The sequence below is a fragment of the Neomonachus schauinslandi genome, chromosome 7 (genome assembly GCF_002201575.2).
Source record: "Neomonachus schauinslandi chromosome 7, ASM220157v2, whole genome shotgun sequence".
Classification (NCBI taxonomy): Eukaryota; Metazoa; Chordata; class Mammalia; order Carnivora; family Phocidae; genus Neomonachus; species Neomonachus schauinslandi.
This window is the reverse complement of record NC_058409.1, coordinates 70,129,855-70,148,546: the sequence shown is the minus strand read 5'-3', so window position 1 is coordinate 70,148,546 and position 18,692 is coordinate 70,129,855. Positions and strand designations below refer to the sequence as shown.

The window sequence follows — 18,692 nt, the reverse complement described above, 5'->3', positions numbered from 1 at the left end:
TGAATAAAGATGTGGTATATAAATATGCAAATATATACATATAAATATATAAATACATACACACACAATGGAATATTACTTGGCCATCAGAGAGAATGAAATCTTGCCACTGGCAACAAGATGAATGGAGCTAGAGAGTATTATGCTGAGTGAAAGAAGTCAGTGAGAGAAAGAAAGTACCATATGATTTCATTCATAGGTGGAATTTAAGAAACAAAACAAACAAGCCAAGGGAGGGGGGTAGAAAAGAGAGTGAGGCAAACCAAGAAAGAGACTCCTAACTATAGAGAACTGTTGGTTACTAGAAGGAAAAGATTGGGGGGGAATGGGTTAAACAGGTGATGGGGATTAAGGAGTGCACTTGTGAAGAGCACCAGGTGATGCATGGAAGTACTGAATCACTATACTGTATGCCTGAAACCAATATTACACTGTAAGCTAACTGTAATTTAAATAAAAACATTTAAAAAAAAAGAATTAAAAAACAAACAAAAAAGAAAATGGTAGGTCCATTAAGAAATACTAGATAAGTGAAATTCAACGTATCTGTAAATATCATCTTGGTATTCTAATGGAAAGGCAACCTAATTGTTTTTATATTTCTTGTAAGCCACTTTTATCAGAGGAACACAAGTGTTTTAACCATATTTAACTTACTACATTTTATGCATATATTCTAAAGTTTTAAAAAGCTATTTCAGAGGCTATTTCAGGAAATGTTGCCAAAAAAAGGTAAGTTTAATTAGCTTTGAAAACCTAAAATCGTGGGAAACCTGGGTGGCTCAGTTGGTTAGGTATCCAACCCTTGAATTCAGCTCAGGTCATGATCTCAGGGTCAGGAGATCAAGCCCAGAGTCGGGCTTCAGGCTGGGCGTGGAGCCTGCTTGGGATTCTCTCTCTCCCTTTCCCACTGCCCCTACCTGTGCCAACCCCCCGCACTCCAGCGAGCTCTCTCTCAATAAATAAAATCTTAAAAAAAAAAAAGTAAAATCTTGCCTATCTGGCTATTCTAAAATACTAACATACAGAAACTACTGTTAAATAATCAGAATATACATATAGAAAGCAATGAAAAAAACTCAAAGGTAATGCTATCATCCAGAAAGTTTTAAAAACTGTCCTTTAAATTTATTCTTCTGCTTCCTGAGAACTAAATGTATGTTATATAGAACTGTAAGGGGAAAAAAGTTATTATACTATATTCCTCTTTTAGATCAAGTTAATTAACAGCTATTTTACAATTTGAATGTTATTAGTGACATTTTAATACATTTTGATGTATAAAATATTAAGTGATTTGGATGTGTATCATGTAGTTTTTATCTTAAATCATATTATCTTTATAATGGAACAAAAACACCCACTTTGTATATTTAACAGCATTTTCTGTCAAAGCAAGAGTCCACAATAAAATGAAAGTAGGACCAAATGTGCTTAATGGTAGAAATCAGGAAAGCATTTTTTTTTTTTTTAAGATTTTATTTATTTGAGAGAGAGAGAGAGAATGAGAGACAGAGAGCATGAGAGGGAGGAGGGTCAGAGGGAGAAGCAGACTCCCTGCTGAGCAGGGAGCCCGATGTGGGACTCGATCCCGGGACTCCAGGATCATGACCTGAGCCGAAGGCAGTCGCTTAACCAACTGAGCCAAATGTGCTTAATGGTAGAAATCAGGAAAGCATTTTTAATGCAATTTCTTTCCTCTGAGTAACAAATATGAAACGAAACTAAACAAGCAAGAGGAAAGGTAAGAAATAAAGGTGAAATAAAAGGATGTCCTGATTCAAACATTATGCAAATCAGGGGCACCTGGGAGGCTCACTAGTTATGCGGCCAACTCTTGGTTTTGGCTCAGGTCATGATCTCGGGGTCCTGAGATCTGCCCTATGTTGGGCTCCAAGCTCTGTGAGGAGTCTGCTTGGGATTCTCTCCCTCTCCCTCTGCCCCTCCCCTGCCGTGCACTCACTCTCTCTGTCTCTCTCAAATCAGTCAATCAATCTTTTTAAAAAACCACCATATAGGGCATTTACTCCCAAGTTTATCAGAAAAACTGGGCTATTGGCTAAACTTTCACAGAACTGTGAATCGTAGAGATGGCACACAATAACTAGCAAAATTTCTTAAAAACAAATTCCATTAACCTAATCAAATAGTGTCCTATAATCAAATGATCTGCTTGAAATAACAGTTTACAATACATTTAGCAATGCTTTTTAATACCACATCCTACAACAAACTTACAAGCTGGATCACAAATCTAATTCAGAGATATATGAAAAAATTAATAGCTATAAATATAGAAATAGACACAGAGATACATGGATAGAGTTATTTATATTTATAAAACTGGCAGTATAATGGTTCTTCTTATGACCCTGCAGGATTAAGAAAACAAGAAACAACAGCCTGATATGCCAATGAATCCAAAGAGAGCACTATATAATATGGTTTAATACCTACTAAAGACTCAAACAATTCAAAGTCCTTAAAAATAGGATCAAGTTTTGTGTGGGTGGTATGTTCTGGGATATGGGGATCAAGGGCTAACTGGTAGAACTCTTCTAGCACAAGAAAGTAAACACACTGCAATATAATTTTATCATTGGTATTTCTAGGGAAATAACTTTTTCTAGAACTTGTAGGGGGCGTTCCTTCAGGCATTCATCAGAACATACTATCCTAACACAACAAAAAGAAAACAAAAATGATAGCGTTTTTTTTAAAGTTAAAGGTTTTATCTTTACTGTCAAAAAGTGAAAAATTATATACTAGAGTCTTCGTTACAAGAAAATGCTTCTGTTTTAATTTTTTAAATGTTGTAGTAATTAAAAAAATATTTAGTTACTTACCTCGAACCATATAATACACACAACTAAGGAGATAATGACTGTGAACAGAGCTGGCATTTATGCAGAGAAAGCAACTGTCTCTGTGGTGTGGACTTTCCCAAAATATCTCCCACATGGGCCTATCCCCGATGCCTGAAATTCCTCTGCAGTTGGTGCTAGTTAGAAATGAAAATAAACCTATAGCACTCATCATAATTAAGAACATTTTATTATGTACTAGCTTTTTAGGTCCTATGAATTCTTTACAATATGACACATAGCTGAAACATATTTGAATATGATACACAGAGTATGTTGAAAAGAGAAGTCAGGGAAAAGTAGAGGCAGGAATACAGATGAATGCAAAGGTCTGGTTCAGGAAGGAGGATAAAAGAACAGGGTCTAAGAGTTGACTGAAAGAAGAAAGTGCTGCAAAAAACGGGCAGGGATGCTTAACAAGGTTTGTGGTAGGAAATGCTACTCTGCATTACAAGTGATTTTATCATCAGCCATAGGGTTTCACAGAACTTTGAAAACATAATGCACTCTGTAAGTTGTATGCTGATAACTAAGATAAATAAAGGATTTATTAAAAGGTTTATTTGCAATTAAGAACTAAAAATTCCCCCAAAGTAACTTTTACTGTCAATTTTAATTAATCCATGATTATAGAAAATTTTAAAAATACTAAAGTATATAGAAAGATTAAAATCACCTGTAATCCCTGCATCCATTAATACTACCGTTAACACCTGGGGGCGGGGGTAGGGCTTAAAAGTTTTGGGTGTGTGAAAAAACATATATATACAACAAAATTGAGATTATCATATAGTTCTGTATCTTAATTTTTATTTAAAATTACATTGTGATCATTTTTCCATTCCAGTGAATATTCTTCGTTTCAAGAACACCAGGTTGAAAACTAATGGTTTCTTAATGTTATTCTAGTGAACTATTTTGATTTTAAATCTAAAGAAAATCATCTTTAAAAATTCCCTTTTCTTGAAAAGATTTATCAACCCTTGAATACAATCAATATTGCTGCTTTGAATTCAAGAATTTTAAGATTTTCATGGTTTCTCTTATCTAAAGTGTTTAACTGGGAAAGTAAATAAGTGAAAAGGGTCAAAGTGTTACATCATTGTTCTAACCAGTATTGCAAAAGGTAGATACAAATCACCATATTCATATTGAGTAAACTACTATTTGGCTCTGAACACTATAAACATCGAGTGGAGTTTAGGAATTCTGTACCCTCCTGGCCTAGGAGCCAAATTAGCCCTTTGGCTTAATTTCATTCAGCTAGCCTTTGGAAATTTTTCCTTAAAGATGCAGTGTCTCGTTCGGTCTCATCCTTTAAACATACGGAATACGTGTGTGCATGTATATATGTTATTGTGTGTGTGTACATATATGTATATATACGTAGTTATTTGATTGCAGTCTCCAGTGGCGATTTCTAGATGCTCTTACTTCAATGGCATTATTTGGGAAAGGAGCAGTCATACTCAGTCTCTTTGACTGAGGAGAGGGAGGAAATGGAGCAGTTGCAGCCAAGTGACTGTGGTGAGGAAGAAATGACAGGCTAAGAGGACTTATGGAAGTGTTCAATCTATCCAATAACATTCAGTGAACAGGCTGAACTGGAGATGCTATTTTTATGGATAAAGGGGCCCTTAAGGAAGCGAGATGAAACAAGAGAGACAATGTTCAGGGAAAAAAGAATGGATGGACAGTCTATCTTGGTTAGCCATAGGGGATGAAAGTCAAATCTGCTTTAAGTTTGTATTAGGAACTCTGTATTACTTAACTATTTAGTAGGAGCATAAGATGTAAGGTTAAAAAAGCAGGAGTTCACTTTTATTGAGGACCTACTATGGTCTACGCAGTACATGTTAGCTCGTGTCCATACAGACAATTTAAGCGCTGTTTACCCTGCTCATACAGATGAGGATACTGGGGAATCTTAGCAATTAAGAAACTAGCTCAAAGATACACAGCTAGCAAAATAGTGAAATCAAGGCTCAGTGCAAAGACCTGCCTGTTTCTGCAGAAGTGATATACCTTTTCTATGATACCACTTTGACTTAAATTTCAGAATTTAGTCTAATACTTTTAACCATATTATAATTTTACAAAGTAATCTATTTTTAGCTAGTGCAAGAGAAAAATACACTGCAGGTAAAGGAATCTACTATGAGGGTGAGGAGATATTTAGACGAGCCATATTACTGAAAATATTTAAACATAATTATAAAATTAACTAATGTCTAAAACTTTAAAGCATTTCTAAGAACAATCTTAAGAGTGCCATTTTCTTATGAAAAAGGAAATTTTCATTATTTTCCTCTCAAAATGGATCTTGTATGAATTAATCACTAGACTAATTCATATGGACTTCATCAAGAATAACAAAACAGCCTATCTAAAGTAATTTCAATATAAAGGAAGTAAAAACTAAGTCAACTTCAAAGTTTCAGGGATATTTTACTTTCAAGCACTAAGATGTCCTTAGGAGATTAGAAATAGTACATACCTTTTCCATTAGCATATTTATGGTGAGTCAATTACAAACGTTACATAATATTCCATTATAGTTATATTATTGAGAAATAGAGTTCTTTCTTTAGGTTTTATTACTCAGTCTATGAACATAGTCTAATGAACAATGGAATTGTTCATTTTAAAAACTGTTTAAGCATAGACTATCTTAGAATAATTCATCAGAAAAACACTGTCTAGTTAATAAGGTTATACTATTGGTTTTCAAAAAAACCAATTGTTTTCGGACATTAGTGAATACCGTGGATACTGTTATGAAATAAATCATAAAAGGTTTGAATTTTGATTATGAAAGGTAACCACATTTAACCACTGTTTCAATGACTGTTTCACATGATTTATGCTTTCTACTCTAAAGAAGAAAATATTAAATCATACAATTGAACCCAAGTCAATAAGGTGAAAAAAAAATCTGGATTTAGAAAATCTAAATCAGATCTAAAGGAGGCTGATTTGTATTATCGAAGGCTAATTGTCTTCACAGTAATTTATACGAATTATTTAAAACATCCTGGATCATTTAAATTAAGAATACTCTTTAAGTTAAACAATCAAATTAACTCCCTTATAAAAATCCACCCCCAACATTTACTTATGTACCGAACACCTGCAAAACAGGTCAAATGTTCCTAAAACGGGTACATCTTGCACATCAATAGATACTTCTAGGAACTGAGGCATAACTTAACGACATAAACCAAAAAGTTCACAAGGCAATCTGTCATACGATACGTATGCTGCAAATTCAGTTTAAGTCTTCATTCCTAAGGTCTCAACGAAAAAAAATTGGGGAGTAGGGAGAGGATAGTCATTCGTCAAAAAAAAGAGCTTGTCGCTTCCAAAACCAAGCTCCATGTCATTTCTGGGTCAAATCCTGATAGGGAGTATCCATGACAAACCACTTTTTTTTTCAATATGTAATAAGAGACTTTGGAAGTGGAAAAAATCTCAGGACAATCACTTAGTCTTGTTCTCTGCCTTCAGGCAGCTGAGACATTATAACACCCAGGAACGTACACCCTTCTTTAGGGAAAAGTGTGTGTGTATGTTTAAAGGCATACAGTAGCCGCAGAGATATAATCATTAGCACCTGGATATGTTAAAAAATTCTACCAGGGAGAAAAGAATGACACCATTTTCCCCGTCCCTGGTAGGTGGGCCTGGGGGATCCCAGCCACCTGCACTGACGCTAAATTACGTAAAGCAGCCAAGAGACTCCGCGAGAGGCGTCCCAGTCGGTTCTATGGAAACGAGAGACGCGGTGGCCTAGCGCGTTCCTGGCAGGGGATCGACCTGCGGAGCTGCGCAAACAGGGGGCGGGGGAAGCCGCTCAAGCCTGCACTGCAGAGACGCTCGGCGGCGGTCCTAGCCGCGGCAAGGGCGGGGCGGGGCGGGGTCTGCGGCCGCAGCCCACCAACGCGGGCGCAGAGCTCAGCGAGTCCGGGCCAGTGGGAACGGATGGTGGCTGCGGAAGGCAGGAGAAGCGGGCACCGCCAGCGCTCAACCCCAGCCCCTTCCCAATCTCAAAGCCAGGAGCCGCAGAAACTTTGGGGGCATGGAGGAAACAACCCCAGAGAGTCAGGGTACACTGTGTCTTCCGAGCTGAGGCCCTTTACCTTCCCTGCCGGAGAGTTTGGGATGCTTCCCTCGGGTGGCGGTGGTGGCTGGGGAGACGACTGCCGCTGCAGCACTCGTTGCCTCACTAATCCGGGCTCTGGGAAATAATTTCCCGCCGCGCGCTAGGCGGCCCCGGAAGCTATTGTATAATTTCCGGGTGGTTGTCAGTGACGCTCTCGAGCCGTCGTCAGGGTGGTCTGAGCGGGTGCCTGGCTGGATTCTGGCGGGCGGGCCAGGCTTCTGCTACGTCTGCGCCAGACTTGGGAGACTGGTAAGTGATTTTTCTGTGTGGCCTCCTGGGCCTGATATTTCCGGCCGGTCGGGGAGCCGTGTAGCATCTTGGCAGGACCAAGAAGTGAGCGGGAGAGGGTTGAACCGGGAGGAGTCTTCATCCAACCCCATGGCGCTTGACCCTCTGCTGCTGGAAAAGGCCCTGGGATCCTGGCTTACCTCCTTCTTCACTAGCAATATCCGTCTCCAACTTGGAACTCGACGTCGGATCCCCAAGTGAGGCCGAAGACACTATATACCGCGACTTGTAGTGCCGAGTCTTTTTTCCAATATTCAAGGAGTGTCATTACTCTCCCATTGTCGGGGTTTAGTCACCCTTGATTCCCCAGAGCTACTTTACCACCTTTGTCCTGAGTACTGTTTCCATTGACCTGGGTCGCACCTTTTACAAACATCTTAGACGGGGAATGAGGGAGTCGTTCATGTTTAGAATTAAACGTTCCCGCCGCTCTTGGAATTGGGTAAGAAGGGGCTTTGTTTTCCTGACTACCATGAGCTAATGGGCTTTACGTACACGCTTTAGCTTTTTTCCGGAAACCTGTGATCAAGAAGATGCACTTGTAGAACGAGTGCTCGCGCTCTGCTCCAGGTTTCCTAGATAATGAAGGATTCAGGAGAATTTGGGAGGGACGTCTGAGGTAACCACAATAGTTTTAAAGAGAAAATTGCTTCGGACAGAGGAATAATGTGAGAAGATGTGTTCTTTGAAACGAAGATTTGAACGTTGTAGGGAACCGTGGCTACTTCTCTCTTTTGTAATGCAGTTTCTTCACGTAAGTAGTTTTCCCACTCTACCTTATATTTAAATCATCACTTTCCCCTAAAAGGCAGCTAATTTTGATTCCCCAGCCAGTTCTAAAAGAGTTCTCAAAATTACTGTACCATGAAGAAAAATGGAGTGTGTTCAGTTTAGAGTCCCTGATGCATTAGCCAAATTCCTTGTTACCTTTTGAGTAATGCAACCATAATGAGGACATCACATTGATACTCTAATCTTGTTGGATAATAGTTCAACCAACTTTTATAATCTTCTCATTTGGTCCCAATTTTGCCATGTTTATTTAATCTTGTGTTATTTCTCCAGCTGAAAGGATTGTAAATAATTTATGGGAGGCAGGGATTTTTTTTTTTTGTATTCTTGCTCTTGATTTGTGTTCTTTCAAATTAGTACAGCCAACCACTAATACAAGTAGCTACAGTTTGCCACGCACTTTACATTCCTTAAAGTTACTACTGTCCTATAAGAAAAATCATATTACCCTTATTTTGCAAACATTTTATACTGAGACTCAAAGACATTGTGACGGAGACTGAAAGACATTCTCACAAATTATATAACTGACACAACTGAGATTTGAACATAGTCGACTGGACTCCAAACTTTGGCTCTTTTTACTGCTCTTTATACTCAAGTTTTGCTATCCATTTGACTTTTGAATGTGACATAGTACCTATCCAATTTTACCTGAGTGAAAAGACTGATTCACGTTAGGGATATTTATGAGTATAAAGAGATTTTAGGGATGTATTAATGGGTTAAGGAATTCCTTAAGTTAATGTATTAAGGATTAAGGAATGTGTTAAGTATTTAAGATATTACCGTAGAGTAACTTTGACATATGCATAATCCCGTTTCTTTTGTTGGCCAGTTTGATCATCATCACTCAAATATAATCTCAAGACCATCAGTGTATAGGTGACTCTAAGTCCAGAATATCAGACGTCTCTTTAGTCAGCTTTGCACGCACACGAGCGCGCGCACACGCAGACGTGTATAATGTGTATGGAGAAAAAGAAAAAATGAGTGAATGAGCACAAACTTCATAAAATCTAACTTCGTAATGCCTGTGAGGAATTGTTATTTACTGGTTATTAGGAAAACTGTTATATTTCATTCATGTAACCCTCAGACAGATGGTGCTTATCACACATTTTAAGGGAGTATCCTTAATTAAACATACCCATTCCAGTATTTTATTTTATGTAGAGAAATAGAAATAGCCTAATTGTCAGGGAATTTACTAAAATCTCATTAAAATGACCAGTATTATAAATAATGTAGAACTTAATTATAAAGAATATCTTGTATAGACACAAGTATATATGTACAGCTAGTCTCATACTTAAATGCATTTTTTTTTTTTTTTTTACATTTATCAACTTCACTATCTGAAAGATACTTGCTTTACATATCCCATAGGTAGATTTCAGGGATGTTTTGTTTCCAATCAAATTTCAGTGCTTATGAAGATTGAGATTGTATCTGTTTTGTCCATTATCTCATATCCAGCATTTAGCTCTGTGACTGGCATATAGTAGGGGCTCAATAAACATTTATTGAAGGAATGATTACTTTTTAAAATGTTATTTCGTAGAGAAGTATTTGTACATGTTTTTTTTTTATTTTTTTATTCTTATGTTAATCCCCATACATTATGTACATGTTTTTTTAAAAAAGGTCTTGCCATATAAATAAATGCATACTTATTTATTGTTACTCACTTTGATGCTGAAATGTAATATCCACTCTACATTCATCCATAAAATGCTGTGTGGTCACCTGCAAAGAAAACTGGACAGTGAGATAGGAGATAAGAGAATACCTAGCATTTATTGTTGCTTACTCTGCTATGTGGTGTTTCATTTTGTCCTCACAGAACTATAGGGTAAGTAGTATTATCCTCGTTTTACAGATGAGAAAACTGAAACCAAGATAAGCTTTGTAAATCGTTCTATGTTACCACAGTCATTAAGTGCCAGAGCTGTGATTTGAGGCCGTTATCATAACCACTCTGCTATACTGCCTCCAATTGGATTTTAATCCTGGCTCACATAACTAGGTGTATACTCAGGGAAATTTATTTCTCTGAGGATCATTTCTCAAATATTCAGATTAATACTTGGGAGTCAGCTAAAGTCAGAGGATTTTACAGGTGGAAGGGACCTTATAGATCAGTTAACTGAACCCCAAAGGTGTTATAGATTAAAAATTTGAGAATATACAAAGCTAAAAGGAAAAAGAAATGAAAAATTGCCCATGATTTTACTCCAGCCACAGCCTAGCACCTGCCTACTAGCCCTCCCCCCAGTCTGTTGATCTGGTTAGGGAGCAATCCTTTCCTTCCTAGTGAATGGACACCTGTGACTTAGGGCCCAGGCCCAGTCAAAGATGGGAGAGGACCCTGAGGGGCCATCTAGCTTCCTATTTCTGGGGCTCCACCCTGAGAGGACATGGATTCACATCGATGGCGTGGGGATTGGTTTATAAATACCTTGTTCTGATAGGGTGGGGGCTGGGCACTGGCACCTAGCTGAGATGGCACTAGGGGTTTTGGTTTGACTGGGGGTGGGGATTCTCTTAGGCTGTGAGGTCTTCTTGTTTTCTCCATGGCTCCTGCCCCTTTCTGTGATTCTGAGCAACCACCTGCCTCTCTCTGGGCACTAGTTTCCCCATTTGAAGTCACACAATGGATTGGTTAAGGGACATTTGGCTCTCTCCCACGAGTGGCTCCAGGACCTCCATGATGGGGTCAGTCATGGGTCTCCTCTTCCTGATCTGCTTGTGCCCAGATCCCTAGTAGTACTCCTTCTGGAAAATCTTCCATATGCCTTATGCACAGAAAAACAAAACAAACACCACCACCAAAACAAACAAAATACAAACACCCACCTGCCTTTCAGTATTTAAATACACTGCTGAGTTACTTCGACATCCGGCTCTGACATACTGCACACTACTCGTAGGCTATGTCTTTTTAGAGGCTGGGAAACAACCGGGAATTAATCATTAGAAATGATGATTCTGCGGACTTCTGACTCACCTCATCAGGTGACTCTGGTTAAGGAAAGTGTTTGAGTGGTACAGTCAAAAGGCTGCAGTTGAATCAAGAGATTAAAAAAAAAAAGGTAAAAATCAGCATAGTAATACTAAAAAGCCTCTGGAAGTGTGAAAAGAACACTGCCTCCCAGCCTCAACTGCTGATATGTTATTGGAGACAGGTTTTTGAAACAGAGCTCCAGCTATTTCTCTCGAAATTTTGGTTAAAGTACAAGTAGATAAGGGGAGAGTTGGCTCAGGAAATTAAGTTGCTAGTAGTGTATCTATAATATGTATGTATATGAAACATATATAGCTGTTTAAATCATTTGGTGGATTCCTTGCTGAATAACACTGTCAAGAAAATTAATTAAAACTAAACAGACAAAAGACATTGTCATTTTGATTAATTAGGGAAAGCAGTATAACGTAAAGCAGCTGAATTCAGAGAAGACCTGCATATGAGCTCAAATTTATGAACTTATTATATATGATCTGGAAGGAGTTACATTTGAGCCCCAATTTGTTCATCTGTCAGTGGTAATACCAACTTCACAAATTTATTAGGATTAAGTGTGATAGTGTGTGAAAGCACACAGGTATCAGAAAAATGTTATTAGGCATTTGTCTAATTTTGTTGTGGCTTAATGTAATCTAATTGCTTTAAAGTAAGGTGGGGGACACCTGGGTGTCTCAGAGTTGATTAAGCATCTGACTCTTGATTTCAGCTCAGAACTTGATCTTAGGGTAGTGATTTCAAGCCCTGTGTTGGGCTCCACACTGGGTATGGAGCCTACTCAAAAAAAATGAAACAAAATAAAGTCTGGGGCTCCAACTGTGAAGTCAAACCATTCAAATCCCAGGTCTGTCTCTAATTGTGTGACTCTGGGAACGTTACTTTTCTGCTCTTAGTGTTTGTTTCCTTATTTGTAAAATAGAAATAGTAATGTGTTCATAAGCCTTGTGTGAAGATTAAATAATGATGCATACAGTTTAATATGGTGGCTGGACTTCTAAGCGCTTTTTTTGTTGACTCAAATTCCCAGAGAAGCAGATGCTAAGAGGGGATTAGATGTGCTAGAGGCTTATTAGGGAAAAGGCCTATGAAGGATAAAGGAAAGGGAGCAAGAGTAGGAGAGAAGTGCCTTCAGGCCTCAATGCAGTTCAGACAACCTGTGAAGAAGAGAAGCAAAGAAAGTGAGAAGAATGTCAAACTGCCGCACTATTCGAAGAAAGCTTCAGCGGGCCAATGGGGAGTATGTGTTCCAATGTCATCCGTTAGAGGAATCCCGTGTCCCCACAGTGCTCAATATAATGTTCGCTATTTGTAAAAATAACTGATAGTTGTCACATGCTATAATTTACAAGTGTGTTTAAATTTCATCTCTTGACTTTTACTGTCTGCCCCAACCTCTAAGAAAGGTACAGTCCCAGCCAGACAGTGACGTTATTAACATTTGAGGCACATGTTCTTAGATGAACAACTTCTTATATTTTATAGTATACTTTTGTTAGCCAGAGAGCAGCTAAGGAATCAAAAGTTCCAAATAACAATTGGAAATAAAACATTACCTAAGCAACTGATATTTTGACGTTAGGTAGTTAAACAATATGCTGTTTAAATTTCTAAATTCAGGTAGCCAATAAATGTAACAATCCCCAAAACCTGAGTAATGTTAATATCCATAGTTTGAATATTAGCCCAAACATGAATATCCATTTTTGTTCCTCCCAAAGATACTTCTGTGGTTAAAAAGATCATGATATTTTACTTTTGTAGGTCACCCCTACTCTCTTCTGTTGTGCTTAATAAGCAATTGTAGACATTAGTCAATTCAATGCTTTTCAAATGGCAGGTTATAATCCATCAAGTGAGTACTAGCCTGCATTTTTATTTTAGATATACATGACTTTAGGATTTGGATATAAAATGTGTTTGTTACTGTGCATTAGAGTCGAATTTTAAAGCAAGAGATTTAGACTAACTTTCGTATCTTACATAAGGAAATGAAGACTAAAGAGGTACTTTAACTTGCCCAGATAACTCAGGAAATATGTGACTTGAGCCAAAAGTTAGGTCTTAAGAATCTAAATTTAGGGCTCTTTTTCATCATACTTCCAAGAAAAGACTTACTGTTTGCTCCTTTTAGGGGACATAATTACTCTATTTTCTAGTTGGTTAATATGGCCATCCTTTTCTGTCACTGGCATTATTTGTTTGCTAAGATTTACTGAAAAGGCTCTTCTCTGACCAAAGAGGTTGTACAGCTGAAGTTGTTCCTAGCAGTTAGCAGCCATGCAACGTCACCTGAAATTATTTTTCATTTTCCCTTTGGGGAACGCAGCTAATCCAACAGTGTAAGTCTGGAGTGTACCTAATTTAAACTGAGAAGTGACAGGAGCTATTTTGAGGAGCATTCTACTGACGAATTCTTAATTTTTACTAATATCAGTGAATATTCTGTGCTTCATTGTCATGACATTCTTTACTCATGTTCCTTGCTTTTTTAGACTTCAGCTCACTAAATAATATTTTTTAAATGCAAGTTGTATAATCCACATGATAATTTATTCCTTTATAATTTCGTAAAGCATCAATTATTTCATTTTCTTTTTTTTTAAAGATTTTATTTATTTATTTGAGACAAAGAGAATGAGAGACAGAGCATGAGAGGGAGGAGGGTCAGAGGGAGAAGCAGACTCCCTGCCGAGCAGGGAGCCCGATGTGGGACTTGATCCCGGGACTCCAGGATCATGACCTGAGCCGAAGGCAGTCGCTTAACCAACTGAGCCACCCAGGCGCCCCAATTATTTCATTTTCTAGCATACATTCATAACTGCTCTCAAAAATGCCTGTGGGCTATTTAACTGCTCAAGGGTGAACTCCCTCTGCTAATCACAGAATTGACTGGTAAAGAATTTGGGAGTGGGGTTCTCTGTAAATGGAGCCCTCCTTCCATGCCCTGTTCTTATGTTGCCTTTTCTACCCTGGTATCAGTGAGGCTGCCTCAGTTTATTCCTTTGATAAACTTTTATCTGATCATGATCTTTCTGGGACTTTCTCATTTATCTTCCTCAGCAGTTCTCAGACTTTTAGTTTAGGAATCCTTTACACTGTTAAAAATTACTGTTGACCTCAAAGAGTTTTTATGTATGTAATTCTATCTACTTATATTTATTATATTATAAATTAAAGTTAACTTTTTAAAAAGTAGTTAATTCAATAATAAAGCCTTATGTGTTAACGTATAGAGCATTTTTAAAAAATGATTATATTTTCCCAAAGAAAGTTTTTGTGGAAGAGTGACATCATTTCATGTTTTTGCAGTGTCTTTAATGTCTGGCTTAAAGAAGAGAGCTGAATTCTCAGATCTGCTTCTCTATTCACGCTGTTGTGATATGTGGTTTTGGGTTGAAGTAAGTGAACAAAATCCAACCTTATACAGACATACAGTTGGAAAAGAAAGGAGTATTTTAGTGGCCTTTTCAGATAGTTGTGAATGTTTTTCTTTGATCCTATACCCAAACTTACTAAGTGGTGGTTTTTTAAAGTTTAATTGCAATGTGATATCTGAAACCCTGTCAGTGAACTTTTTGTAATCTGTAACTTTAAAATGTCCTTGGTCCATCTTGCACTTTCAATGACTCTTTTACATTCATGTGATTTTGTTATATAATGCATCGGCCATGTGAAAATATTGATTCATTGAGGTAAGCTGATCTTCCAAATTTTAATACATTTCGTTCTGTTATCAAAAATACTATTTGTTAACAGCAGTCTCATCAGGAAAATTTAAAAATATTGGGAAGCTGTCCATCTGACGATATGTGAATTTTCCAAAATTCTTATTTTTGCTTTGAAAACTCTAATTTTATCATTGACAACAAATGCTGTCTAAAGGTTTCCTTGAAGCGAGAGCTCAATTTGGTTAATTTTGAAAAAATGTGTGGTGTACTCAGAAGTTGAACTAATAACTACTAATTTTTACCGCCTCATCGAAGACATTGTTAAGTAAACCTGGCTTTACTTTTTATTGTAGCTGTGTGGTGGTGAAAAAATATGACTACAGTAGTAAGCAGGATAATATCCCTCCTCCCCCAGATGCCTACATCCTGATTCCTGGAACCTGTGACTATGTTAGGTTATAGCGCAAAGAGGAATTAAAGTTGCTAATCAGTTTACCTTAAAATAGTGAGATTATCCTGGATTATCCAAATTGGTCCAGTGTAATCACAATGGTTCTCAAAAGTGGAAGAAGGAGGCCGAAGAGGAATTCAGAGTAATCCAATATGAAAAGGACTCAACCCACAGAGCTAAATAGAAAATGAGGAAAGTGGGCCATGAGCCAAGGAATGAGAGCAGCTTCTAAAAGCTACAAAATGCAACGAAACAATGCATCCTCTTTAGGGCTTCCCCAAAGGAATGCAACTCTCCTGACCATTTCCTTTTAGCCTGGTGAGACCCATTTTAAGACTTATAACCTAGAGAACTGTAAGATAATATAGTTCTGTGGTTTTATGGCAGTAAATTTGTGGGAAGTAATTACAGCAGCAATAGAAAACTGATACAACTAATACAGTTTGGAGACTACAGTCTGGGTCTGGGCATTATTGCTTTTGCACTATCAGTACAAACGTCAAACCTAGTGAATAGCATATGTCTTCTTATTATGAAAATTGTTTTGAACTTTTGAACCCCATGTAAGAATACTGGGACTCCATCAAAAATCTGTGTACCACACTTTGGCATCGCTTTAACTTTTCCTTTGTGCTTCCTGTATGTCAACCACTTGACTAGGTACTAAGATGCAAAAATTAAGAAGGCACAGTCTGATCTTATGAAGATTCAGTTTAAGGGCTCCTGGGTGCCTCAGTCAGTTAAGCATCGGACTCTTGGCTTTGGCTCAGGCCATGATCTCACTGGTCATGGGATCCAGTATACCCCCCCTCCCACCCGGTGGGTATTGGGCTTAAAGATTCTCTCCCTCTGTCCCTGCCCCCACTCATGCATGCACACTCATGCTCTCTCTCGAACAAATAAAATCTTGAAAAAAAATTCAGTTTAGCGGGTTGAGAGTTGTAAGCAAATCAGTGATTACAGATAGCACAAAATGACTGGTGCCCTAACTAGTATACTTAAGTGAAGTAAAGAGACCTAAAACCTGTTGTCATGTGCTTTTGGTCTAGTGGGAGATATTACAAAAATAATTACAAGATGCAAAGTGCTATTAAGGAAATATTACGAATGACAGGATGAGGGAGAGATGTTTACATTCCCACTAGCAGATTCTGCGAGTTTTGGTTTCTCCTCATCTTCCCCAATACTTGTTATTGTCTGTCTTTTGATTATAGCCATTCTAGTGACTTACGAAGTGGTATCTTTTGTGGTCTCAAATTGCATTTATCTAATAACAGAGCATCATTTAACTTACTTGTTGGCCATTTGTATATCCTTGGAGAAATGTCTATTCAAATCCTTCGCCATTTTTAAATTGAATTACCTGTCACTTTATTGTTGAGCTGTAATAGTTCTCTAGATTCTGGGATACTATTCCCTTATCATATATTTGATTCACAAACATTTTCTCCCATTCTGTAGATTGTTGTTTCACTTTATAGATGGTGTGCTTTGAAGCACAGATTTTAATTTTTATGAAATCCAGTTTACCCGTTTTTTTCTTTTGTTGATTCTGCTTTTGGTGTTTTACGAGACCACTGCCCAACCTACTAAGTTTTACCAGTGATTTCTTTTAAAAATTTTCTATACTTCAGTTCTTATATTTAGGTGTTAGATCAATTTTGAGTTAATTTTTGTGTATCTTGTGATGGAGGAGTCTGACATTTCTTTTGCATGTTGGTATTCAGTTGTCTCACCAACATTTCTTGAAAAGATTTACCTTTCCCTATTGAATTTTCTTGAAATTCTCATCAAAAATCAACTGGACATGTATGGGTTTATTACTGTACTATAAATTCTATTCCATTGATTATATGTCTATCCTTAAGCCTATCCTATCACACAGTCTTGATTACTGAAGCTCTGTGGTAAGCTTGGAAAAATGGGAAATGTGAGTTCTCTTTGTTCTTTTTCAAGATTGTTTTTGCTATTCTGGGTCCCTTGTATTTCCATATGAATTTTAAGACTATTTTGTTAATTTCTGCAAAATAAGCAGCTGAGATTTTGATAGGGATTGCATTCATTCTGTACATTAATTTGGGAGGTTTACATCCCAAATTAATGTATAGATACAATGTTACTATATCTTTCAGTCCATAAGACATGGACTTTTCATTTATTTAGGTCTAAGTCAGTTTTTTGAAATGAGGTTTTGTACTTTGAAATGAATGTCTTGCACTCCTTTTGTTAAAATTTTCCAATGTATTTTATTCTATTTGATGCTGTTGTAAATGGAATTGTTTTCCTAACTTTTTCAAATTCATTTCACCTCAGTGCTAGCATACAGAAATACAATTGAGTTTTATTAGTCTGATGTCTTACAAACTTGGTTGAATGTATTTGTTAGCTCCAATAGTTTGGTTTTTTTTTTTTTTTAAGAATTCCTTAGAATTTTCTACATATGAGATCATGTCATCTATAAGTGAAGATAATTTTATTTCTTCCCTTCAAATCTGGATGCCTTTTATTTACTTTTCTTGCTTAATTGCCCTGACTAGAACTTCCAGTACGGTGTTGAATGGAAGGGTTAAAAATGGACCTTCTTGTCTTGTTCCTGATGTTAAGGGCAAAGCTTTTAGCCTTTTACCATTAAGTATGAGGTCGGCTGTGGGTTCTATTCCTAGGTTTGTTGATTGGATTTCGACACATTCTTCTCTGCACCTATTCAGAACATCATGTAGTTTTCGTTTTTTATTCTATTAATAAAGTGTATTACATTGATTCATTTTCTTTTGTTGATTCAACCTTATATTCCTGTGATGAATCCTACTTAGTCGTGGTGTATAATTCTATTCACATGTTGTTGGATTCAGTTGGTTCTATTTTGTTGAGTATTTTTGCCTTTAAATTCATAAGGGCTATTGGTTTATAGTTTTCTTGTAATGTTTTTGTCTGGTTTGGTATCAGGGTAATACTTGCCTGAGAAAATGAGTTGGAAAGTGTTCTCTCCTTTATTTTTTGCAAGAATTTGTGAAGGATCTTAATTCTTCTTTAAATATTTGATAGGATTCACCAATGAAGCCTCCTGGCCCTGGGCTTCTCTTTTTGGTAAGATTTCTGATTATTTTCATTCTGTTTGTTATAGGTCTGTGCATAATTTTTTTTTTTTAATTTTCAGTCATTGCAGTACTTGGTGTCTTTCTAGGAGTTTGTCTATTTTGTCTAGATTATATAATTTGATGATATACAGTTTATAGTATCCTCTTATAATTTATTTCTCTAATGTCGGTAATGTCCCCACTTTCATTCCTAATTTTAATAATTTGAGTCATCCCTCTTTTTTTGGGGGGGGGGGAGTCAGTCTAGCTAAAGATTTGTTAACGTTGTTAAAGACTCAACATTAGTTTCATTGATTTTACTCCGTTGTTTTTCTCTTCTCTTTTTATTTACTTCAAATCTAATC

The 18,692-nt window shown here is 37.1% G+C and overlaps 2 protein-coding genes across 3 annotated transcripts in view; one reads left to right on the top strand and one right to left on the bottom strand.

Moving 5' to 3' along the window:
• Window positions 1–7,275, bottom strand: part of SLF1 (SMC5-SMC6 complex localization factor 1) — an 80,797-nt gene extending 73,522 nt beyond the window's left edge. The window contains exon 1 of one of the 2 annotated variants that reach the window (XM_021699292.1): window positions 7,004–7,275. The gene's annotated coding sequence lies outside the window, so the exon portion shown is untranslated. The remainder of the gene's footprint in view (window positions 1–7,003) is intronic. The other variant, XM_021699301.1, reaches the window with a different exon arrangement.
• KIAA0825 (KIAA0825 ortholog) overlaps window positions 7,223–18,692 on the top strand; it is a 65,776-nt gene continuing 54,306 nt past the window's right edge. Inside the window, exon 1 of the mRNA XM_021699313.1 lies at window positions 7,223–7,275. The gene's annotated coding sequence lies outside the window, so the exon portion shown is untranslated. The remainder of the gene's footprint in view (window positions 7,276–18,692) is intronic.